The sequence below is a fragment of the Cebus imitator genome, unplaced genomic scaffold (assembly GCF_001604975.1).
Source record: "Cebus imitator isolate Cc_AM_T3 unplaced genomic scaffold, Cebus_imitator-1.0 Scaffold44, whole genome shotgun sequence".
Taxonomy (NCBI): domain Eukaryota; kingdom Metazoa; phylum Chordata; class Mammalia; order Primates; family Cebidae; genus Cebus; species Cebus imitator.
The window spans coordinates 5,482,207-5,507,535 of record NW_016107359.1 but is presented as its reverse complement, the minus strand read 5'-3'; the positions used below and the strand labels follow the sequence as shown (position 1 = coordinate 5,507,535).

The following is a 25,329-nucleotide window of genomic DNA, read 5'->3' as shown; positions in this document are numbered from 1 at the left end:
GAGCAGTCTGGTCTCAGGTGGCGGCCGTAGGAGGGGAGGGGACGGAGGAAGGAGGACAAGATAGAATTTGGTGGCCGACTGGATGCCACTGAATCTGGGTGACTGAGAGTGACGATGGGACCTTTTATGGAAACGTGGAAGTTGGAGAGGGAACGTCTGGGGACAGATGAAACATTTGGGAATCATAATCGTAAAACATGAATGGCTGCTGTTTGTGGCGGGTATGGTACTATGAGCTCCATTTTCCATTATTTGATTTAATCAATATGACAGCCCTTCCAGGTGGGGGCTGTTGCTGCCTCCATGTTGCAAATGAGGGCAGAGAGAAGCAGAGGCACATTGTCCTCTGACTCAGAGGGGTGGAGGACTCATGTGTGGGACTGTGGGATCATGAAGCCCCAGAAAGCATCAGATAGATCAATCCCTGTTCTGTGTCAACCACCCTGTATGTGGGAAGCAGGTGCTGTGGAGTGGATGGGAGCTGAGGAGAGAGGATGGAAAGGGAGAGAACAGAGCTGAGTCAGAGAGCATTTGGTTGGGGGACCCAGAAGTCCCCAGAATCTGTCACCTACCAGCCAGTCCTCCTAAAAGGTGAGAACAGGATACACAGAGGGCACTGGCTGGCAAGTGGGCACTATTTATTTCTGGACAGTTTTTTTTTTTTTTTTTTTTTTTTTTTTAGACAGAGTCTCCCTCTGTCACCCAGGCTGGAGTGCAGTGGCGTGATCTTGGCTCACTGCAACCTCCACCTCCGTGAGGTCCAAGTGATTCTCTTGCCTCAGCCTCATGAGTAGCTGGGACTACATGCGCGTGTCACCACACCCAGCTAATTTTTGTATTTTTAGTAGAGACAGGGTTTCACCATGTTGGCCAGGCTGGCCTCTAGCTCCTGACCTCACGTGATCTGCCACCCTTGGCCTCCCAAAGTGCTAGGATTATAGACATAAGCTACCAGGCCCCGCCCTGTAGAACAATTTCAAGTGACTGCTCTAAGGCATATGGCTTCCCCAGAGGAGATTTTTTTAAAAGGGCAGGGGGTTTGGCTTTGAGGGCTGTTTTACCCAAGGCCAGAGACATGGTGGATCCTATTCCTTCCCCTGCCGGGTAACTTCACTCACTCCCCTGTTCTGAGCGTTTGTGTCTCCTCAATAGGGTCAACCCTATAAACAAAGGATGAATCTACCTAGGAGCAGTGCCCTGCTTGGGGTAAAACATCCAAAATGAAAAGTGGTTCACGGCTGAAAAGAGCTGAAAGCTTTGAAAACTTCAGTTGCCAGGAAAGGTTACATGACTGTCAAGCCGCGGCGGCGGGGATGACCGTGGCTTATTGTGCCTGCCCTCCCCAGACTTTCATTGGGTTTGAGGGGAGCTTCTGGGACAAAACCATTCAGGAATGAGACCCTGTCTCTAAAAATTTTTTTATTTGTTTAAAAAGGAGGATATCCATGTAATGGAATACTATTTGGTGATAGAAAGAAATGAACTGGTTGGGGCACGGTGGCTCACGCCAGTAATCCCAGCACTTTGGGAGGCTAAGGCACGTGGATCACCTGAGGTTGGGAGTTCTAGTCCAGCTTGACCAACATAGAGAAACTCCATTTTTACTAAAAATACAAGAACTTAGCCGGGCGTGGTGGCGTATGCCTGTAATCCCATCTACTAGGGAGGCTGAAGCAGGAGAATTGCTTGAACCCGGGGAGCGGAAGTTGCAGTGAGCTGAGATCATACCATTGCACTCCAGCCTGGGCAACAAGAGTGAAACTGTCTCAAAAAAAGAAAAAGAAATGAGCTATTGATATTGACACATGCAGCAATAGGGATGAATCTCAGAATCATGCCGAATGAAAGAAGCAAGACAAAAAAGAGTACATATGGCGTAAATGCATTTATCTGTGATAAAATTCTAGAAAAGGCAAGCTGGTCTTTAGGGGTAGAGAGCAGACCAATGTTTGGGGGCTTGAATGGGGATGGGTGGATAGTAGCGCAGGAGTGAGGGGGAAGGACCAAGGGAAGGGAAGGAACTTTTGGGGCTAATGGCTATGTTCACTATCTTAATTGTAAAGATGGTTTCATGTATAATAATGGTTTCATATATAACCATGTGTGAAGATGTTTTCATAGGTTAAAAGTTATCAAACGTTATGCTTTAAATATGTATAGTTTATTGCATGTCAATTATATATCAATAAAGGTCTCTATATCAATTCCAGACATGGGGGACAGATAGTCAGCGAGCATTCCCGTAGGGCAGACCTGTGTGTTGAAGGTTGGATTCCCGGGGAAGCCAGCTCCTAGTGAGAATACCCTGGAGGAAGCTCCTAGCCAGTGCCCGTGTGATGAGACTAGCTGCAGTACATCTGCTAAGGACTCAGTTTACTGCACTCACCCCAGAGCTCTGGGCTAGCATAGCCCTGAATAGTTGTGATCTGGGATCCAAGGCTGTATGTCGCCGTGTTGGAAGCAGCAGCTGCTGAGGGCAATTCACTGAGAGAGCTGGCCTTGTAGTGATACTTCCAGAGCCTGGGGATGTCAGTTCTGGTGGGGGACGTCTGGACCCTGGGATGTCAGTCTCTGTAGGGTGATTCATCACAGCACTCCCTACAGTCTGGGTGTTTTCAGTGGAATTTCTGATTGATTGATTCATTGATTGAGATGGAGTCTTGCTCTGTCGCCAGACTGGAGTGCAGTGGCATGATATCGGCTCACTGCGACCTCCATCTTCTAGGTTCAAGCGATTCCCCTGCCTCAGCCTCCCGAGTAGCTGTGACTACAGGCGCATGACACCACGTCCGGCTAATTATTGTAATTTTTGTAGAGACAGGGTTTCACCATGTTGGCCAGGCTGGTGTCAAACTCCTGGCCTCAAGCAATCTGCCCACCTTGGCCTCCCAGAGTGCTGGGATTATAGCCGAGAGTGACTGTGCCCAGCCTATATTTCTTTTTTTTTTTTTTTTTGTCTTTTTAATTATACCAAAGGGAGAAATAGCTAGGCTCCCACCTCACTAGGTAACTTTCCTCCTTCAACTACTTTTTTTCTTTTAGACATTGAATGATGTCAAAAAATTTACCCTTCCAGACTATTTAGGGAAGGGCAGTATGGGAAGGATAGTGGCCTCTGGCTGCAGAGTTCCCCTCCACTGAGCTGACCAAAGAGAAAGGCTCTCTGTTTTCTGGGAGACCCTTCTCAGAGTGTTATCTTCCTAGTAAGATGACTTGACACGTGCCTCTTCTTTTCCCTGCCCTTGACTGAAAGATCTATGCTGATGGGCACCGATTCCAAACTTTCTTATGGAAAGCAAAATATTTTTTCACTTTTGCAAAGCAGCTTCTGCATAAAAACATTCCCAGTAGCTTATGTTTTCAAAAGGTTCCCTCTCCGAAGCCAAGGATTTTAAAAAGTGGGTTGAGGCAGCTGTTCTTTCACATAAAAGGCGTGGTCTCTGAGGATGCTGGGTTTCCCTGCAGGTTTCTGGTGGGGCATTGTGATCTGAAAAGATGCTTCTTATTGTACTGTATTGTGGTGTCTTGTGTTGTGTTGAATTGCATTTTTTATTTTTGTTTTATTTTTATTTATTTTTGAGACAGGGTCTTGCTGTTGCCCAGGCTGGAGTGTAGCATCTCGGCTTATTGCAACCTCAACCTCCCGAGTTCAAGCAATTCTTGTGCCTCAGCCTCCCTAGTAGCTGAGATTACAGATGTGTACCACCATGTCTGGTTAATTTTTGTATTTTTTTTAGTAGAGACAGGGTTTTGCCATGTTGGCCAGACTGGTCCCAAACTCCTGACCTCAAGCTATCTTCCTGCTTCAACCTCCCAAAGTGCTGAGATTACAGGCATGAGCCACCATGCCCAGCCTGAATATCAGATTTTTGAAGGTTCTCCCTGGAGATTAAGTTTCTTAGATCCTGTAGTATTGAGACTGTGTAAACCCAGAGTTATTAAACACCTTCCAAGGATCTGTGGAATGCCTAAACTTACATAAAAGTACACGGTTTGTAGAATTTTATCAAATCTTCAAACACCACAATCCTCAAAATGTTTAGCTCCAAAGGGTTTAAATGCATCTTCTAGAGCGTTTTTCTCGGATGTCTGGTATGGAATTACTTTATGTTTATAATGCCTCACATTCGTGAAATGATTGAGAAGGCTTGCCAAGTCCTCACTCTTTCATTCATTCATGGCTGGAGTAGGTGTCACCAGAAAACTGAATGGACAGTGGGCTTGGGGAGGACAAGGCCCTCGGCTGACTGCTTGCTACGAGGATCTGCCTGGGTCCTAGGGGACAAGTCTGATGGTGACCCCAAACTTCCCCTCACAGAAAGGCTCTTGTCAGACGGAAGGATGGCACCGGTACTGGGGAAATGGCAAGCCTTTGCTTGGTAGACATTGCAGAAGAAAACCTTCCACCCATCTATCTGATCAGAGAGGAAATTAGAAGGGTTCTGGGTTCAAATAACATTTCTGAGACCAACTGCTAATGAGCGGTGATCACAGCTGGCTGTGGGATTCAGCCTCCTAAGATTTGAGGAAGAACTTTGCACTTGGGAAGCCAATTAAAAATATATATATACTCCTTATTTATTCCAGCCTCAGGAAGCTAAGTCTTCCTTTGCTGCCCAGAGGGGCTGGAATCGACCTGCATGAGGCTCCCGTTTCTGCGGCCAGACCCTGGTGGTGAACACATTTCAGGCAGCCAGGAACAGGCTTGCGGCTCTGCAGCCAGTCCTGCCAGCCTTCTCATCAGGACATGCGAGCTTAATTACTCCATTGCTTTTTGGAAATGATACTGGCTTGTCCTTGAAACCCCTGACCGGGCGGCAGGCCCTGCTAGGTTTGTAGCTACCTCCTGTGGTGGGTACAGGGAGCCTCTGCCCAGCCCAGCAGCTTGTCCCCTGCAGCTCCGAGAGATGCCTGCCGCAGGGACGGCCACAGGTAAGCTTATGCTTCTTGAGCCTGCCTTGGCCCCTCAGACAGTGGCTTACTGTGGATACCCGTTCAGTGGATTGGCCAGATCTGGGATCCCTCCTCCACCCTCACCCAACTTGCTTGTCCTCAAGGTCAACACCTGTAAAATAATTTCCACCATATATGGAAATAATTTTGCTTTCTCCATGCATGTAGTGCTATTCACTTGGATGGAAAATTACTATTTTTTTCTTTTAACCTGTGATGAACACTAAACTTTTACGACTGTTGATTCATCAATACTTGTAACATGTTTTATTTGTTTTTGTTTTTTTTCTTTGTTTTGTTGAGACAGAGTCTCACTCTGTCACCCTGGCTGGAGTGCAGTGGCACAATCTCGGCTCACTGCAACCTCCGCCTCCCAGGTCTGAGCAATTCTCATGCCTCAGCCTCCTGAGTAGCTGGGATTATAGGCGTGCATCACACGCCCAGCTAATTTTTTGTATTTTTAGTAATGATGAGGTTTCACCATGTTGGTCTGGCTGGTCTTGAACTCCTGACCTCAAGTGATCCACCTGCCTTGGCCTCCCAAAGTGCTGGGATTATAGGCGTGAGCCTATACATAGGTATAGGGTCCTCATATACATATACACACTATATACGTGTAATATATATAATGTGTGCTTATGTGTCTGTGTCTGTCTTCCTGTCAATATTTGCCTCTCTAAGCATATTTGATCACAAAATGCTTTGTAGAAGAGCTTTTGAAACTATAATACTTTTCAAAAGTTAGTCCTTATAATAAAAAGTTGACCTTAAGACCAGTAATTAGAGTTTGAAGACAGGTTGATTTTAGCAACGATGGTCGCTCTCAGGGCATGTGATGCTTTTGGTGACTATAGAGACTCCATTTAAATACCTCAGCTCCCTTGACCTAGTTTCTCCTAAGAAAGGAATAGTAAAAAGGAATAGTAAAAATTTAAAAGAAGGAATGCTGGAGAGGAGTTTACTCCAACTAAATATATCGTAGTGACATAGCTTAGATTCCTTACCAGAGGCAGAAAATACATAGTATAGGACCAAAAGAGGGTTATAATTTTTTTTGGAACATCATATTCTTTCTTCTCCCTAAGACATATAGATAGAATTATATGATTAGAAAATGAGACCCAAATGGCAAGTTGAAAGGAACTGGGATTGATGAAACTAGAGGCGAGAGTGAGGGTAGCAATGATGGTCTGAAGCAGCTGCTGTGATTTTCTGGAGGACCCACGGGTGGGCGGAGGAAGGGAGAGCTACCACACAAGCTTAGCAGAGGGGCTTAGGCTGGACTTGGCAAAGACGGGGGTCAGCATTTAAATTGGATGCTCTCGTGTCTGTGGTCTAAGTTTGGGTGTAGAAGGTCAATGCGAACAGTTTACTTTCTTTCAAGTCCATGGTTAGGGCAGACTGCCCCTGGAGAATGTCAGGGCTTTCGTGATAGCTTTGTGTTTCTGGAAGCCTGGCTGCCAATAAAGGTGGTTAATGGGGAGAGATGGAATGGTACATTCTTGCTTTGCAGTTAAGAACAAGGCTTCATTACAACAAATAAGACCAGCACTATCCAATACTATTAACTTTGTATTGAAATAAGGAGTGTAATTTGAAAGGTTAAAGAAATGTGAAAATAACAGCTAATCTCCATTTAAAGCTCTTAATAACTGTTTAATTGAATTCTGTTAATTTTCTCCTCCAAGATTAAATAGAACTAGCATATTCATCTTTAGGCGCTCTCTCTCTCTCTCTCTCTCTCTCTCTCTCTCTCTCTCTCTCTCTCTCTCTCTCTCTNCTCTCTCTCTCTCTCTCTCTCTCTCTCTCTCTCTCTCTCTCTCTCTCTGTGTGTGTGTGTGTGTGTGTGTGTGTGTGTGTGTGTATGTGTACAAGGTTTAGACATTTTGGGATTTCAGGACAGCTAACCCTCAAAAGCCCTGCAGGTGAATTTTTGACATAGGCCAAGACACTCCATTTCCACCACAAGCGACCTTGTTCCTTCTACATCCTCCACTCCTCCCTTTCTGCTGACTTTCTAGCCATAAGTTTCAGCAGAAAGACCCCTTCTCCTGATCATGGGAAGTGAGCACTCCAGCTGTGTGAACCTTGTGATGCTCTCCCCCCTTCCCAAGTCAGATGGGAGTCATTTTTCTCTGGACCTGACCAGTGCTCTGACTTATCTCTTTGAGGCCATCTCCCCCTGACCCCTGCCATCTGGTGTTTGCTAGTAATTTGCATTTGGCCCTTAAGTTTTGCTCATTAAACACCCTCCTTGGCAGCTCTGTAGCTCCCCTGCAACTGTTACAGCTTGGCTTTGGGTACAGGCTGCTTCCTACAGAGCCTGAAGGTACAAAATCTCAGTGAGATCAGAATGCTAAACAAACAAACAAAAAAGAAAACAAATTAGAAAAGAAGGTCATAAGATTGTCCAGTAGATTTAAAGTGATTTGTCCACAATCTTAGTGGCTAGGATGTGGGATCATATTCTTTGAAGTTTTATTTTCTGGTAACATTTGTTAGGGTGCCTTAAAAAATATATTCCAAGAAGTGTAAAGAAAACAAAAAGGTGACCCATAATGTCACCATTCAGATAATCCCTGTTGCTTTTTTTAAATGGAAAATATGTACATGGTCACAAAATTCAAACAGTGCTTTGGGAATGAGAAAAGATGAAAATCAAAAGGCTTCATACATGGACACACATACATTTACATAGAAGGATAATAAAACACAAGAAGTTCTGTTTGCTAATTTTTCACATAAACTGCCTCAGAGCTAGTTCGATATCAGCTCATAAAGGTTTCCTGCACTTTTTGTTTCCTCTGCAAAGTAGTCCATCGTATGGACATTTGAATTTATTTAACCAGTCCGTCACTGAAGCAAGCTTTGCTTGTTTCTAATTTTTTACTGCCATGAGTCTTCGATGGACATCCATGTACCTATATCCCAGGAAAATCTTGTATGTTTATCTGTTAAATAAATTAATACAAGTAGTAGGATTACTGGAACAAAGTCAACATGTAATTTAAATTTGATACCCAGTGCCATATTGTCCCTAAGAAAGGTTTCACAAATGTACACTCCCACCAAGAATGCGGGAGAGCCATTTGCCACGTAAACTCACTAGTACTTTTGAAAACATTTTTACCCATTTGGACGTTATTTTGGAATTTGTGGCTTTTTCCCCCCAGAAACAAAGTCAGTTGCCTCAACATCAGTTATAAAACAGATCTGTTTTCCCTGTAGATCTGGAATGCTGCCCTCCTTGTATGTTTATGCTGATGCCACCCTACAAATTTCCAGGTGAGCTCCATCCTCCTGTTGCAGCCACCTGCCTACTGACAGTCCTACTTGGGTGTCTGATAGGTATCTCAAGTGACGGATGGTATGACAGTAGAGTCCTTGATTTACTGCCCCCATGGCCCCTACTCAACTTCTCTTTCTTGATTGATGGTGCCATCATCTGCCCAGTTACTTTGACCACAGCAATGGAAGTCACCCTGGATTCCTTTCTTTTTCTCCACTTCTAACCCATCAGTATCCTGGCGCTGTGTTAAGGTCATCTTTCAAATCAGAACACTTGCCACCAATTCTGTCACTTATACCTCTTTTATCCCAACATCACCTCTCAGGTATACCATTGCAAACTGGAAGGGCATTTCCAGAATATTCTTGTTGATGTAGAACCCTTGGTCTACAAAGTAGCTAGAGTATAATTATTATTTTTTTTTGAGATGGAGTCTCGCTTCGTTGCCCAGGCTAGAGTACAGTGGCACGATCTCAGTACACTGCAGCCTCCACCTCCTAGGTTCACGCAATTCTCCTGCCTCAGCCTCCTGAGTAGCTAGGACTACAGGCACATGCCACCACGTCCAGCTAATTTTTTGTATTTTAGTAGAGACAGGGTTTCACCATGTTGCGCAGGCTGATCTCGAACTCCTGAGCTCAGGCAGTGTGCCCGCCTCGACTTCCCAAAATTGCTGGGATTACAGGCATGAGCCACTGTGCCCGGCCCAAGTAATTTTTTAAAAAAATGCCAAACAGATATGTCACTCTGCAAACTAAAACCCTTTAAAGTGTTTTCCGTCTCAATTAGAATAGAATACAGGGTCCTCACCAGTAGCTGCAAGGTTGATATAATCTAGCCCCTGCCTGTCTTCCTGGCCTCTTCTCCATTACCCATTGTATCTTTGCGGATAACGAAGTCTCGATCTGTCACCCGGGCTGGAGTGCAGTGGCGTGATCTTGGCTCACTGCAACCTCCACCTCCTGGGTTCAAGCGATTCTCCTGCCTCAGCCTCCTGAGTAGCTGGGACTACAGGTGTGCGCCACCATGCCCAGCTAATTTTTGTATTTTTAGTAGCGACAGGGTTTCACCATGTTGGCCAGGCTAGTCTTGATCTCCTGACCTCGTGATCCATCTGCCTCATCCTCCCAAAGTGCTGGGATTACAGGTGTGAGCCACCGCGCCCCGGCTCCCCCACAACCTGCTTTTTGTTTTGTGATGTGTGAACTCATTCAACCTTAGGGTCTTGCTCTTGCCTCTCCCTTTGCCTAGAATGCCTTCCCCTTGTCCTGGATCATCTGGGTTATGCTAGTTCCTTAGGTCTCAACTCATGTCACTACCCTTTATCTCATTGTTTTGTTTTATTTTCTCTAAAACACTTCCCACTATGTAGATGTTCTTATTTATGTACCTAGTGAAGGGTAGAATCTTTCTCCATTTTGCTTGGTGCCAGTTATTCAACATCTTGAATAGTGGCTGGCACCTAGCAGGCACTGAGACTATTTCTGGAATTTCATTTTGCACCGTTGCCCTCTCTGTTTATTCTCCATTCCTAAATTCCTTTTATTATTGTAGCTTCGTAAGTTTCAATGCTGGTAAGAACAGGCTTTCTCTGCCCTGCCCCCTTCCACCCCGTTCTCTTTCATAATTTTGCTGGCTATTACGGTTATTTTTCCAGAGGAGCTTTCTAAAAATACTCCTTGTTGGTATTTTAATTGGGTTTATATTGAATTTATAGATTAATTTGGAGTGAAAAAATCATCAAACCTTTTTATTTAAAAGCAAACTAGACTTTTAAAATTTTCTTTCAGTTCCTCAACAGGTTTTTTGAAAGAACTTTTTAATATGGAAAACTGAGAACATACACAAAAGTTGTGAAAACAGTAAAATGAACTTTCTTGTATCCATCAAACCACCTCTCCACCCTCAGCCCATGCTGCCTTGTCCACAAGCATACCTACTACCATCCATATTATTTATTTTATAATTTTTTTTTTGAGACAGGGTCTTACTCTGTCGCCCAGGCTGGAGTGCATTGGTGTGATCTCAGCTCAGCAACCTCCACCTCCTGGGCTGAAGAAATTCTCCCACCTCAGGCTTCCGAGTAGCTGGGACTTCAGGCGTGTGCCACCATACCTGGCTAATTTTTGTATTTTTTGTAGAGATAGGGTTTCACCATGTTGCCAGGGCTGGTCTCAAACTCCTGGGATCAAGTGATCCACCTGCCTTGGTCTCCCACGGTGGGATTACAGCTGTGAGTCACTATACCCAGCCCACAATCACGTCTGTAATCCCAGCACTTTGGGAGACTGAGGCAGGTGGATCACCTGAAGTCAGGAGTTTGAGATCAGCCTGGCCAACATGGTGAAACAGTTTCTACTAAACATATAAGAAACTTATTTTCAAACAAATCCCAGATACCATCATTTATTTGTCAATGTTTTTACTACATATTTATGAAAGATGATGAGTTTTAAAAATAGCCATAATACATTATTATACAAAAATTTCATACTTCTTTGTCGATAGTTTTAAGTTATATATCTTTCTTTTTTTTCCTTCTGAGACAGAGTCTCACTCTGTCACCCAGGCTGGAGTGCAGTGGCATGATCTAGGCTCACTGCAACCTCCATCTCTTGGGTTCAAGCAATTCTCCTGCCTCAGCCTCCCAAGAAGCTGGCATTACAGGCATCCACTACCCCACCCAGCTAAATTTTTTGTATGTTCAGTAGAAACTGTTTCGCCATGTTGGCTAGGCTGATCTCAAACTCCTGACTTCAGGTGATCCACCTGCCTCAGCCTCCCAAAGTGCTGGGATTACAGGCGTGAGCCACTGCCCCCAGCCAATATAGATAATTCTTACTGAATATACATATATCAAAGTTTTGATATATCTATGTATCAAATCTTCTACAATCTTTTTAGTTTGTATTGAAAATAGGGATATGGTTTTCCATTACATTTTTCAAACTGTTATTTTTACATATATTACAATTAACTGTTTTCCTATGTTAATTTCATAATCTGCTACATTTATTTTTGTTTCTAGACTTTCCTAGTCTTTTCATGCCTGTAGCTGGAGGGTTCTGGAATAAGTTTGGCAAGTGCCTAACCACTCAGAATCTCTGTTTACCTGCCATGCGTGCAGGGCTATGGAGTTGGTGCTGTGAGCCTGAAGAAGACCCCAACTAGGCTGTTACAGACAGGGAATTTCATTCATCTGGAGTGAGACATAAAAAGAGGCAAAATGATACAGTCACAGATGTAAAAAAGTTCATCAGTAAATCCAAACTACCTAAACAAGCTTCCAGAAAGGATTTCAGGGTATCGGAGTGTTCATACCAAAGTCAGGTTAATCGGTAAAGGCTCCAAGTAGCTGATGGACCACGTCTGGCAGAGAAACGCAACATTGTGTATGAGTCCACTCAAGCTTCCATAACAAAACACATTTCTGCCACATTCTTTGCCACTTATTTATTTTTAAAAAATAAATCCATAGTACATAAAAAGTTACAGATGCACTTTGCCACATTATGACAAACATGGCCTTTCCTCCAGTTTCCAGTAACATAGTCCTCATTTCTGTCTGAGACTTTGCCAGAGTGATCTTTAACCTCCATGTTGATACCAGTATTCAGTGGACGTCGCTCTAGGCTTTTTCTGGTATGTACATCCAAACTCTTCCAGCCTCTGCCCATTACTACCCGTTTCCAAAACTGCTTCCATATCCTTTGGTATCTGGTAAAGCAGCGCCCCACTTCTTGGTACCGAAATCTATACTGGTTAACTTGGGCAGCCATAACAGAATACCACAGACTGGGTGGCTTAAATAACATTTGCCCACAGTTCTGGAGGCTGGACATCTGAGATCAGTGCCAGCACGGCCGGGTTCTAGCGAGGGCCTCTTAGCTTGCCACCTTCTCACTGTGTCCTCACATGGCAGAGTGAGCATGCTGATGTCTCTTTCTCTTTCTATGGGGGCACTAGTTCTGTTGGATCAGGACCCCATCTCATGACCGCATTTAACCTTAATCACCTTCTTGACCCTGTCTCCAGTGCAGTCACATGGTGGGTTAGTGCTTCAGCATATGAATTCCAGGGGACACAATTCAGGCCATAGCAACATTTAACTTTGGAACACAGTTTCTTATTGGAAATTCTCAGAGCCTGAGGTGTTTTAGAACTCAGCTTTTTTTGTTTGTTTGTTTTTGAGCTGGAGTCTCTCTGTTGCCAGGCTGGAGTGCAGTGGCGCAATCTCCTTACCACAACCTCTGCCTTGCAGGTCCAAGCGATTCTCCTGCTTCAGCCTCCCAAGTAGCTGGGATTACAGGTGCACACCATCATGCCCAGCTAATGTTTTTGTTTTTTTTTTTTTTTTTTTTTTTTTTTGAGACGGAGTTTCACTCTTGTTGCCCAGGCTGAAGTGCAATGATGTGATCTTGGCCCACCGCAACCTCTGCCTCCCAGGTTCAAATGATTTTCCTGCCTCAGCCTCCCAAAGTGCTAGGATTACAGGCATGAGCCACCACACCCAGCCTTTACACCCAGCTAATTTTTGTGTTTTTAGTAGAGATGGGGTTTCACCATGTTGGCCAGGATGGTCTCGATCTCTTGACCTCGTGATCCACGCACCTCGGCCTCCCAAAGTGCTGGGATTACGCGGTGGTACCGGGACTATAACTCAGCCTTTTTCGAATCTTTAGAAAGGTCACATAGTACATATACTGTGTTATGTAACATATACAGTGGGGCCTGGAGTAGCACCTCGCAAATCAATTAATATTTCAGCAGCCAAAGGTGGAACTATTACAAGAGTAGATAAATAAAGACAAATGGCCTCAGGGTAGTTGACATCAGGCAAAGTTTTGCTGCCAGATGCCTTATAAGAAAAAAAACCTCAGTTGTCAAAGCTTTTTGGATCTGGGAGCTGCAGATAGAAACTGTGGGTCTGTGAAATTAAAGGCCCTGGTGAGACTAACCAAGTCCCCTGAGGAGGGCAGAAAGAGGTAAATAGAGCTGGTCCACTTCTGGTCGGATTGGCTTCCCTTGAACTAGATAACCCAGGCTCTGCAGTCTCCAGCTGTAAGCACACAGGGCAAACCAGCACCTTAGGCTTCTTACTGTTCCTTATCGTTCCTTCCCCTCTGTGAAAAACCCACAGGGTCAGGTGCCGAGCCTCCAGCCCATTTTCCTACCAGATGACCCAGGGTAGGTGATGGATATAGTGAAGCCTCTGTGCGCGTGTGCGTGGGGGCACACACAGTCACATACACTCACACTCAGACTCACACACACACTCACATACACTCTCACACATGCACACACACTCACACACACACACTCACACACACACACTCTCTGGCCCTGGAGAGCTGAGGGGATTGCTCACCAGGCTGTCTTCCCACTCCAGAAAGCTGGGGAGAACCACCGTGGAGGCGCTGGTTACCTCCTGTGTCCCCTCCCTTCTTTTCTCCTCAATGAAGAGTGAATGAATGTACTTCAGAGTTGACTTAATATTTGCTCTGCTTGAGAGCATTGAGTTTCCTCAAGCAGGAGGTGTCAGCCAGGTCACAACAGGGCAAAACAGCTCCTTTGATTTGTTTCCTTTCCAGGCTCTCCTGGGGCAACTGACATTTCCCAAGCAGCAACATTGAAAACATCAAGGATGTAGCCCTGCCTGTGGAGGCTGGCCAAGAGCTAGGACTCAGGGGCCTAGCATCTTTGGGATTCAGGATGGGCTTGTCCAGACCCTGTTTCCAGATGAAGCCACATCTGTCCACAGGTTTTTTGTTGTTGTTGTTGTTGTTGTTTTTGAGATAGAGTTTTGCACTTGTCACCCAGGCTGGAGTGCAGTGGCGTGATCTCAGCTCACTGCAACCTCTGTCTACCGGGTTCAAGCAATTCTCCTGCCTCAGCCTCCCGAGTAGCTGGAATTACAGGCACCTGCCACCATGCCTGGCTAACTTGTGTGTGTATGTGTGTGTGTGTGTGTGTGTGTGTATGTGTATACATATATATATGTGTGTGTGTGTGTATACATATATATATATACATATGCATGTGTGTATACATATATATATATATACACGTTTCACTGTGTTGGGTTTCACTGTGTTGGCCAGGCTGGTCTCAAACTCCTGACCTCAGGTGATCTGCCCTCCTTGGCCTCCCAAAATGCTGGGATTACAGGCATGAGCCACAGCGCCCAGCCTGTCCACCAGGTATTGCTGTATGAGCAGAACTATGTGTTAAGTCAGCTAGCCCTTCATGTGTATGTGGTATGTCTAATAACTTAAGAATATTGGTGTTAGACTTAGTCCCTAAAGTCCCAGCCATTTGTATTGGATTCTATGAGGCTTGTCATGGTTGATTGTATCCTTAGAGTCCTGGGTGGAGCTAACCCTGACCTCTGAGATTCTCCTCTCTGCTCCCAGAGAGGGTTCAAGACTCTTCTCTGCTGCACTGCTCTCTGGGCCAGGGAAACTTCTGGAAGGTTATGATGTTCTCCTTATGAATCTAGTTTCCCATAATTTCTGTTCAAAAAGAAGGCAAAAGTACGCTGATATTTTTCTGCTCTGATAGTTAGTGCTGAAGGGTCTCTGGGTGGGGTCTTGGCTTCAAAGTCCTTCCTTAGGAAGGAGAAAGAGAAATGCCCATAGGTCCATGTGGGCTGTTTAGGCACTGGCAAACTCATCAAAACCACCACGTAGGTCATTTGAAACGTCATGTCCTGTCCCCACAGTTACTCATTCCCTGACTTTTAGAAAGAGCCAAGCCTCAGAGACAAGTCTGGTAAAAAGATCATTTGGGATCAAAAACAAGATCAACTCCTATGTGCAAATTCCCAAGGCGGCTGCAAATAAGGGAGACGCTGTCAAAGTGCTTTCTGGTCTCCAGTCGGAGAAGCAGCCCTTACAGGATTGCATTTCTTCTGGGTCCAAACCACCCTGGCCAGTTCCTCGCTAAACTTTGGTTTGCACCTCTTTTAAATGCAAACAACTCGTGGAGTTGTTAGACAACCTTGTCAAGTGTCTGGTGCCCGGAATGTGCTGTGCACGCTCAGGATGTGCTGAGGAAGAGCCATGGCTGTTGACGAGGGTGACGGCCAGGATGGTGTTCTGGGCATTTATGTCCTGGAGCTGCAGTAACAAGTTTCCATCAGCTGGGAGGTGTCAACCAACAGATATCTCTTTCCCAGTTCTGGAGGCCCAGTGTCCAAAATGAAAGCTTTGGCAGAGACATCCATCTCTGAGACTCCTTCTTTACATCTTCCAGCTCTGGTGGTCACACCTGTTCCTCAGCTGTGGTCAGATTACTCCAGTGTCTGCCTCTGTGACCACATTGCCCCTCCTCTTCTCTGTGTCTTCTCTTTGTATCTCTGTGTATCCTCCCTCTGCCTGTCTCCTAAGAATCTGTATCATTCATTGCATTTAGGACCCACCTGAATAATCCAGGATAAGCACTTCCTTTCAGAATTCTTAAGCACATCTGCAAAAACTTTTTCCAAATAATGTAACATTCATAGGTTCTGGGAATAGAATGCCAACATATCTTTTTGGGGGCCACTGTCCAGCCCACTGCACTCAGTGAATGCTGCCCATGATGATGATGATGATGACCTTGATGGCATTGCCAATACCAACACAAAGCAGTAAAAAGTACAGGTGTGGCCGGGCATGGTGGCTCACGTTTGTAATCCCAGCACTTTGGGAGGCCAAGGTGGGTGGATCACAAGGTCAGGAGATTGAGACCATCCTGGCTAACATGGTGAAATCCCGTCTCTACTTAAAATACAAAATAAATTAGCCGGGTGTGGTGGCACACGTCTGTAGTCCCAGCTACTCGGCAGGTTGAGGCATGAGAATCGCTTGGGCCTGGGAGGCAGAGGTTGCAGTGAGCGGAGATCGCGCCACTGTACTCCAGCCTGAGCAACAGAGTGAGACTCTGTCTCAAAAAAAAAAAAAAAAGCAGATGAGTCTGGCAGGGGTGTGGGGCGTGGGCAGGAACAGCACCATAGAGGAGTCTAGGCTCTGGCCTGACTCAATTACCTGCCTTCTGACAGTCTCCTGCTTTGCTAGCTCTGTCATCCTCATGACTTTCTGTCTCCAGGATTGTTAGGCTCCTGGGCCAGCTCATGGCAGCCTGGACGCAGAGGCATTGTGCCATTCCTAGACCAGCTGAGCGATGTGGACCCTGTGTGAGGGCTCAAGCACGATGATATTTCCAACAGGCCCTGCTATACATGCAGGCCTGGCCAGGGCCCACTGCCAGCACCTGAGAGGAGCTGTGAAGCAGCTCATGATCCGGTGATCACATCCAACTGGCTGCCGGCTGCTGTCCAGGCCTCCGGGAGCAACCGCTGCCTCTGTCGGGGCCAGGGGAATCGGCGTCATTCCCAGACCACCGTGTGGGCCGGCATTCCTGCTCAGCCTTGAATGCTGCTGCTGTTATGGCTGCTGCTTGGCTTAGGTTAAGCAGATTGTTTGTTTTTTAACTTCAGGCCGGAAAAAGGCAGCTTTTGGATCTGGCAAGGACCTTGGTGTGCAAAGTGAAGTCCCTGATGGGGAGGATAAAGGCTGGCAGGGGCCTGCCATGCTGCTCATGATTGGATGTGAGGTGTCTGGGGCCTCTGCCTGCTCAGAGCTCAGAGTGGTGAGGAGTGTTGGAGCGAGGGCAAGAGGACAGTGAGAAAAGCACTTCCTTTTCTGTCTCCTTCAGTAATGAAGATTTAGGGCTGTACAGCCTCCCATCATCACCAGCAGGGAGCTCAGAGTCAAGCCCAAAGTGTCTGTCTGCATTCGTGGCTTCCAGGGATCAACTTGAAGCCAGGAGTTGCTTTGTTAGCAAAGTTTCGATGGAACTGAGGGGAAATTGCCCTTCAGTTCGCACCCATATTCCCCATACACAGTTAATGAAGGGACCGTCAATCTCTATTCAGGAGCTGGGAGACTTGGATTCTAGTCCCAGTTCTGCCCTTATGATCAGAAAACTTAGAGGAAGTCGCTTAATGCTGAATTTCAGATTCCTCACCTGGAAGATGAGACATGAGAAAACTCCTTCCTGCTTCCGAGGCTGAGAAGGAGCAAAAGGGATTTCATCTGTCAAAGCCCTTTTTGAAATGGATTATCATTAACTGCATCATAACTGCCCAGGGTTGAATATTGTTTTTAAAGAAAATGATAGAATATAGGCCACTCCTAAACAAAATGCTTCAGTAATGATGGTTGCATTTAGAATGTCAAGAACAAAACAATGCTTGTAGGCCGGGCACAGTGGCTCAGGCATGTAATCCCAGCACTTTAGGAGGCCGAGGCGGGCGGATCCCTTGAGGCCGGGAGTTCCACTCCCAGCCTGGCCAATGTGCTGAAACCCCATCTCTACTAAAAATACAAAAATTAGCTGGGTGTGGTGGCGGGCACCTGGAATCCGAGCTACTCAGGAGGCTGAGGCAGGAGAATCACCTGAACTTGGGAGGTGGAGGTTGCAGTGAGCCAACATTGTGTCACTGCACTCCAGCCTGGGCGACAGAGCGAGACTTCATTCCAAAAACAACAACAACAACAACAACAACGTTTGTAGAATGTTAAAAGCTGGACACAACCATAGGGTTGGCCATCTCCAGCCATAGGGTGTCTTGGTTTGACATTAACTCTTTGTGGGTAGTGACTGTACCTTCGGCATTTTCTCGTGTTTTTGAATCTGCACTACCTGATGCATAGGAGATGCTTCACGAGATGCTGAATGCCTCAGCACCTGTCAGGAAGGAGGCCTGGAAGAGGAAATGGGACTGGGCACTCCAGGCATGCACTCGGCTGCCTCTTGCCCCAGACACACTGTGTCCTTCCCGCCATGCACAGGCTGGGCCTAGATTGCCTTTACAATACATACTTTTTTCATATGTTACATCCCGTTGTTTGTTTGTTTGTTTTGAGAACCAGACAGCAGGTTTATTTGGTGAATGGTGACAGCAAACATCATCCAAGAGAGACAAGATGAGAAAGGTGCTGAGACAGGAGAGCCTAGGGAGCCTTCAGGCTAGATACAAAATTCACACAGGGAAAGGCACGGACTCTGGAGAGACTGAGACACTCCTCATCCATTCAGCTCCACGCGGACAAGCTCTTCACAGCTGACACAACCATTGCTGCCCTCATGCCCTGCCACCAGCATCTCTACTTCTTCCTGTCATCTTCTTACCCAGTGTGACAAGCACGTGCTGGATTTCAGCACCCATGACGGTGCCATTTCCTTCCTTGTCAAACACCCGAAGTCCTTCGACATAACCCTCATAGGTGCCCTGGTCGATCCTTGTTCTTTGCCACGGTCTGCAGCATGAGCAGAAAGTGCTCAAAGTCCAGCACCTTCTCATTCATCTCGTCACTCTCGGGGTTCCCCGGGACCTTGAGCACCTTGGCGTTGGTGGGGTTCTGGCCCAGGGCCCTGATCACATCCCCACACTGGCTGTACAGGATCTTGCTGTCACTTGTTCCATCAAACAGCCGGAAGGTCTCCTTGAACTCTGCGGTCTGGTCTTTGGTGAAGTCACACATCTTGACTGCTCAGCTCTGCGGGACCATCTCCTCCTGCAGTAGTGGCTTTGTTTGTTTTTTTAAGTGAAAGCAAGTCTATTAAGAAAGTAAAGGACTAGGCTGGGCGCACTGGCTCATGCGTGTACTCCCAGTACTTTGGGAGGCCCAGGCGGGTGAATCTCCTGAGGTTAGGAATTTTGAGACCAGCCTGACCAATATGGTGAAACCTCGTCCCAACTAAAAACACAAAAATTGGCCAGGCGTGGTGGCATGTGCCTATAATCTCAGCTACTCAGGAGGCTGAGGCAGGAGGATTGCTAGAACCTGGAAGGCGAAGGTTGCAGTGAGCCGAGATCATGCCACCGCACTCTAGCCTGGACAACAGAGAGAGACTACATCTCAAAAAAAAAAAAAAAAAGAAAAGAAAAAAGGAAAGGCATAAAGAATGGCTACTCCATGAGCAGAGCAACCCATCCTGTTGATTCTTCAAAGTCCACCTTGAATGCTGTGTCCTCAGAGAAACATATTCTGGCCAGGTTGGTCCTCCCGTTCCTGGGTGCCCCCCACTCAGGGCTGCTGACGAGACCTAGATTTTGGGGGTACCCAAAACCTCATCCATCGAAGTCAATGCCATTTTCATGCCACATTTCAAAAAGTAAAAATTATGCCAGAAAATCTACATTGAACTGAATATTTACGTTTGAAATCAAGACCGAATCTGACCTCACACTTGTACAACTCAGCCTCAACTCGCCTCATTGTAATCCCAGCCCTGTTCTCAAATCCAGTTTTTATTGAAAATATTGAAGTTTCGTTCATCATGCATTTTTGTATTAACTTGGATTTTGTCAAAAGCTGCATTAAAATATGAGTTGTCCTAAAGACTGAGTTTTTGTTGTTGTTGTTGTTTGAGACAAAGTCTCAACTCTGTCACCAGGCTGGAGTGCAGTGGTGATCTCGGCTCACTGCAACCTCCACCTCCCAGGTTCAAGCGATTCTCCTGCCTCAGCCTCCCGAGTAGCTGTGATTACAGGCACACACCACCACGCCCAGCTAATTTTTGTATTTTTAATAGTGACGGGGTTTCACCATGTTGGCCAGGATGGTCTCGATCTCTTGACCTTGTGATCTGCCCACCTCTGCCTCCCAAAGTGCCGTGATTACAGGCGTGAGCCACTGCACCCGGCCAAGACTGAGTTTTTTGATGCTCCTGAAATTTTGTGCCAAAGCCCTTCCATCTCCCTTCTTGGTGCATACCACCTTAGAGGCTGGTTTCTTTGCAGGGCATCCTTCCACTGCACCATGAACCCTCAGGCAGGGGCAGCCCCTTTCTTCGGGTGTTATAAAGATCTGATTGGGCCTCCCTGGTCAGCCTTTGCTTTCGCCTGCCTCCTATCTTGAGAACAGAATATAGCACTTCCATGGTTCCTACCCAGTTCAACCTCTGAAGCCTTTTGGGGAAGAATGTCTGTTTTCTGAAGACATCATGAGGGAGACAGAGGTGTATAACGTCTTCACAATTCTGCCTTAGGCATCTTTTGATTTTCTTCCCTAAAGTTCTCCTCTCTTGCGAACTGTCTTACCTTTTTTTAAACCCTTCTCTATTTCCTTTCTTTTTGAGATGGAGTCTCGCTCCATTGCCCAGGCTGGAGTGCAGTGTCGTGATCTCAGCTCACTGCAGTCTCTGCCTCTGGAGTTCAAGTGATTCTCCTGCCTCAACCTCCTGAGTAGCCGGGATTACAGGTGCCCACCACCACGCCTGGTTAATTTTTGTATTTTTAGTAGAGACAGGGTTTCTCCATGTTGGTCATTCTAGTCTGGAACTCCTGACCTTGTGATCCGCCTGCCTCAGCCTCCCAAAGCGCTGGGATTACAGGCGTGAGCCACTGCTCCCAGCTTTGCTTCTCTATTTCTATAGCCTCTTTAAGAGGCCAAGGTGGGTGGATCACCTGAAGTCGGGAGTTCAAGACCATCCTGACCAACATGCTGAAACCCCGTCTTTATATTAAAAAAAAAAAAAAAAGAATACCAGCATTCCAGCTGGTCATGGTGGCTCACACCTATAATCCCAGCACTTTGGGAAGCCAAGGTGAGTGGATCACCTAAGGTCAGGAGTTTGAGACCAGCCTGGCCAACATGGTGAAACCCCAAAAATACAAAAATTAGCTGGGCGTGGTGGCACTCACCTGTAATCCCAGCTACCTGGGAGGTTGAGGCAGGAGAATCGCTTGAACCTGGGAGGCAGAGGTTGCAGTGAGCAGAGATCATACCACTGCATTCCAGCCTGGGCGACAGTATAAGGCTCTGTCTCCAAAAAAAAAAAGAAAAAGAAAAAAGAAAAGGAAAAGGAAATCTGAAAGAATATAAAGAAGATTTAAAAATCACCTAGAATCTTGCACCCAAAGAGAACCACTCACTGTCGACAAGTCTTCATGTTCTCTGTTAGACTTTCTTCCGTGTCTCTTTGCAGGAAATGGTGATCTCCAAAGTGAAGAGAGGCCCACTGCCCAATCTGTTCCTCTGGCTCTGAACCAGCAGGGGAGGGGCAGTGGACACTGGCCCAAAGCCCCTCCAGCTGCTCCGTGGGTACCAGGAGGCCTCTGAGATTGCCATGCTCAGTAATACCACCTCCCCCCAAGCCAAGAAAGAGACCTTTGGGTCTGGTTGGGGTGCCCTGGCAGTAGCTGAGCACCTCCAGTCTACAGTTGGGAAAGCAAGTCTCTGCCTCCTTCCTTATTTCTTAGACTGAATCTCACCCAGCAGGAGCTGCCTGAGTGCACTGTGAATACAAATTTTATTAGCCTCTGCCTCTGTTGTAGCATCACTGAAAAAAAGAAGGCTGGGTGGAACCAGTACTGAGTGCCAACAAAGTGCTGAATGTTTTACATACGTAATTCAATTCCCTCCTCATGACAATATGGTGATATGTGTTATTATTGTCCTTATATTATAAATGAGGACGCCAAGGCCCAGGAATTAAGTAGGAAGTACCTGCAGATTTGGGCTGTAGCCGGAGGTCATTTGCGTTTGGAGCCACTCTGGTTTGTGACCCCGTCCCTTTTCCCTGCTGTGGTTTGCGGAGGGTCGGAATGGCAGGCAGAGGATGTGTCTTTGCTTGGAGTAGTTTCTATTCCCTCAGCAGTGGAGAAGATCTGACCCTGACATTGAAGCTGCTTTGGGGCTTGGTATTGTTGTATGTGGACAAGGCTGCTGGTTTTCATTCATTCATTCATTCAGCAGTTATTCGTAATATGCTCCAAGCCCTGAGCTGCCATTAGGGATAGGAAAACCCTGTCTTCACTGATGTTATATTCTGGCAGGGGAGAAGGACATGAACCTAACCCCTGCCGTTCATGGTGGTAAGTGCAATGGTGGAGAGTACTGGGGCAGGAAAGAAGAAAAGCATCTAAATCAGAACAATCTCAAGAAGATGATGGACGAGGGGTGGGTTAAGGAATGGCTTCCCAGAGAAAGGAATTTTTGAGCTGAATGTTGAAGGCAGAGAGGTCTGAAGCAGCATGGAGTGTCCAGGAAAGCACCTGTGGTTCATTATGGCTAAAGTCAAGCTAGGGAATTTGGGGCAAAGACACGGTCTGGGGCACTCAGAAGTGCCAGATTAGAAAGGAGTTGAGGACAGGCATGGTGGCTCATGCCTGTAATCCCAGCACTTTGGGAGGCCGAAGCAGGCAGATCGCTTGAGCCCAGGAGTTTGAGACCAGCCTGGGCAACATGGCAAAACCCCATTTCTAGCTTGCTTGCCTATTTATTTATTATGAGACAGAGTCTTGTTCTGTCACCCAGGCTGGAGCAGCGTAGTGACATGATGGCTCACTGCAATCTCTGCCTCCCGGGTTCAAGTGATTCTCCTGCCTCAGCCTCCCGAGTACCTGAACTTACAGGCATACACCCCCATGTCAGGCTGGTTTTTTTTTTTTTTTCGTATTTTAGTAGAGACGGGGTTTCACTATGTTGGCCAGGCTGCTCTCAAACTCCTGGGATTATAGACATGAGCCACCACACCTGGCCCTCTATTTTATTTAAAAAGAAATAAAGGAGGTTGAGAGATTTAACTAAGGAGTCTAAATGCCATCCTGAAAGCTTGGGGAACCCTTGAAGGATCTTAAGGATCAGCTCTATGTGTCCCAGAGACCACACTTGGCTTCAGAGTGGAGGCCGGCCTGGAGTGGGACAGATGGAGATGGGAGTCTGTTGCAGGGGACAGGTGATTTGGCCTGAATGAGAGCCAGGCAGAGGCCACGGGGATGGACTGGAGGACATGAGGTGTGAGAGAGATTGGGAGGAAGACACCATACGATGAGAAAGTGTTAGGCCTAGCGGGAGTAGAAAAGGAAGAAAGCCAAGGTAATTCCTGACTTCAGGGCCAGGAGTGCACAGTGGGGCCTTCCCAGAGGCAGGAGGGAGGAGAGACAGAGGCGGAGGCTGAGGAGGCGGGGGAGGAAGAGGCTGGCTGGCAGTTGGTGGAGGACGAGCTTGGGATGCCTGAGTTAAACAGATGGTTTCAGGGGTAGGAGGGAGCTTGAGGTCTTTGCTTTTATCCCCTCTCCCTTTGTTCCCTTCGCGCCTCCCTGCTTCCTTTCTCCTCCACCCACATCCTGCTGTCGGCCCTTTTAGTTAGGTGGCCTCTGTCTCATCCTGTGTGCAGTTTGTTCAGGCCAGGGTGGCCGCATTCCCTGCCAGGCCCTGCAAAGATCCCCAGCATCCTGGGAAAGAAAGCCTCCTAGCCTTTCCTTTTTACAAATAGAGAAACTGAGGCATGAAAAAATTTTAAGCCGATTGATACTAGTTTCCCTGTGAGGGAAGGGTGAAGCCATTACCTGGCCGAGGAGGAAAAGGGAAGAAGGATGGGACATTTTAAGGTGACCAGCTCATCCTAGTTTGTCAGGACTGCCACGGCATTAGCATAGGAGGGTCCCACATCCCAGGAAACCTCTCAGACCTGGATGGACCAGGAGACTTGGTGACCTTAGATTGGGAGGGCAAAGGGAGGGAGTTCTTCTGAATGTCAGGAGCTAGGCATTGCTGCGCCTGGAATCCCATCTCTCAGGGGGCTGTCTTCTTCCCAGGCCTTCAGTCAGCTGAAGCACAGGCTGCCTCTGGCTGTGCCGGAGGGGGACAGGTGTGCTTCCAGTACTGGAGCCACCTGACATCTGAGTCTCTAGTCCCCAGGGCTGGATTGTTGTAGAGACCCAACGCTGGGCACACAGTGGCTCCTCCATGAATATTTGTCCCATGGCTAAAACCTGAATTTTACACAAAAAGGGGGCAGGCCTGGAGAATTTCTCTCTTTTTTTTTTTTGAGACAGAGTCTCACTCTGGTACCCAAGCTGGAGTGCAGAAGTGCAATCTCGGCGCACTGCAACCTCCATTTCCCAGGTTCAAGTGATCCTGTGGTCTTCCCACCTCAGCCCCCTAAGTAGATGGGATTATAGGCATGTACCACCGTGCCTAGCTAATTTTTTTAGTGTTTTTTGTAGAGACATGCCATGTTGCCTAGACTGGTCTCAAACTCCTGAACTCAATTGATCTACCTACCTCAGCCTACCAAAGTGCTGGGATTATAGGCGTGAGCCACTGCGCCCAGCTGAGAAGTCCTTTTTCTGACCTATTCAATGGGAGCCCTTTAGCTATACTCACAGGTGTCTTTTTGCTCACAATCCCTTCTGCATCTTCAGACATGAAAGCCTTCTTCCTGTCTTATTTAGAAAAGCCACTGCCTGTTCTAATCCACTGCCTCTAATCTCCCCAAGCCCCCGACTCTGCATGGGGCCACCAGTCCCTGAGGCCTCTTTGATGCCACACATTTGCATCTGGGAACGCAACTCTGGTTCTCTCTCACATTCGGAAACCATGGGGATAATGAGCAGATGTTTTTCTAATAACGAGAAGATGGTGGAGGCGCCAACACATGAGAATAGTTTCCAGTCCCTAAGTTAATTAGCAAGCTGGGGAGCCCAGATAAATAGAGCTTTCTGTTTCCTCTCCTGGAGTCTAAAATATCTGATCTGGAGGTTCCCTCCCTACTTTCCCCTCCACCCCAAACATCAGGATTTGAAGGGAAACATTTAAATGCCTGATAACCTGAGTGCGTGGAACTGGCTTCTAAGCAGCCACATGGCCTGGGTTCCGGCAGAAACTGACGCTTGTAAATACACAGTTCTCAGTGATTGGCTGGCTGTCTCTCCATCCCCAACACCCCACCTTGGCTCATTTTTTCTTCATATTTACTTTCTGATGGGCTTTAGGGCAGTATTCTTGGGAGTAGAGCGGGGATGAGAGTTATGGAGCTTTACATGCCAGGCATGCCCTTTGTTAGTGACATTTTTTGTTCTTTGTCTCATCTCATCTTTAAGCCATCCCGTGAGGGAGGCATCATTGTTTTCCTTTGCTGGACAGATGGCAAAACTAAGTCTTAAACAAGCTAAGCTACTATAGCTGCTAAGTGGGGAAAGAGATTTAAAGCTGGGTTTGACAAAGCAAGGCTCAAGTTCCCCACCTTAGGCCTTGGGTATAAGTGTTCAACCAGTCCATTTCTCCCCACGCCTTTTTTTTTTTTTTTTT

The 25,329-nt window shown here is 46.7% G+C and overlaps 1 protein-coding gene and 1 pseudogene across 4 annotated transcripts in view; one reads left to right on the top strand and one right to left on the bottom strand.

Annotated features, from left to right (window-relative positions):
• PDZD2 (PDZ domain containing 2) overlaps window positions 1–25,329 on the top strand; it is a 462,407-nt gene that overhangs the window by 36,775 nt on the left and 400,303 nt on the right. The gene's annotated exons all lie outside the window — the stretch shown is intronic.
• Window positions 18,314–18,796, bottom strand: LOC108303064 (annotated as a pseudogene).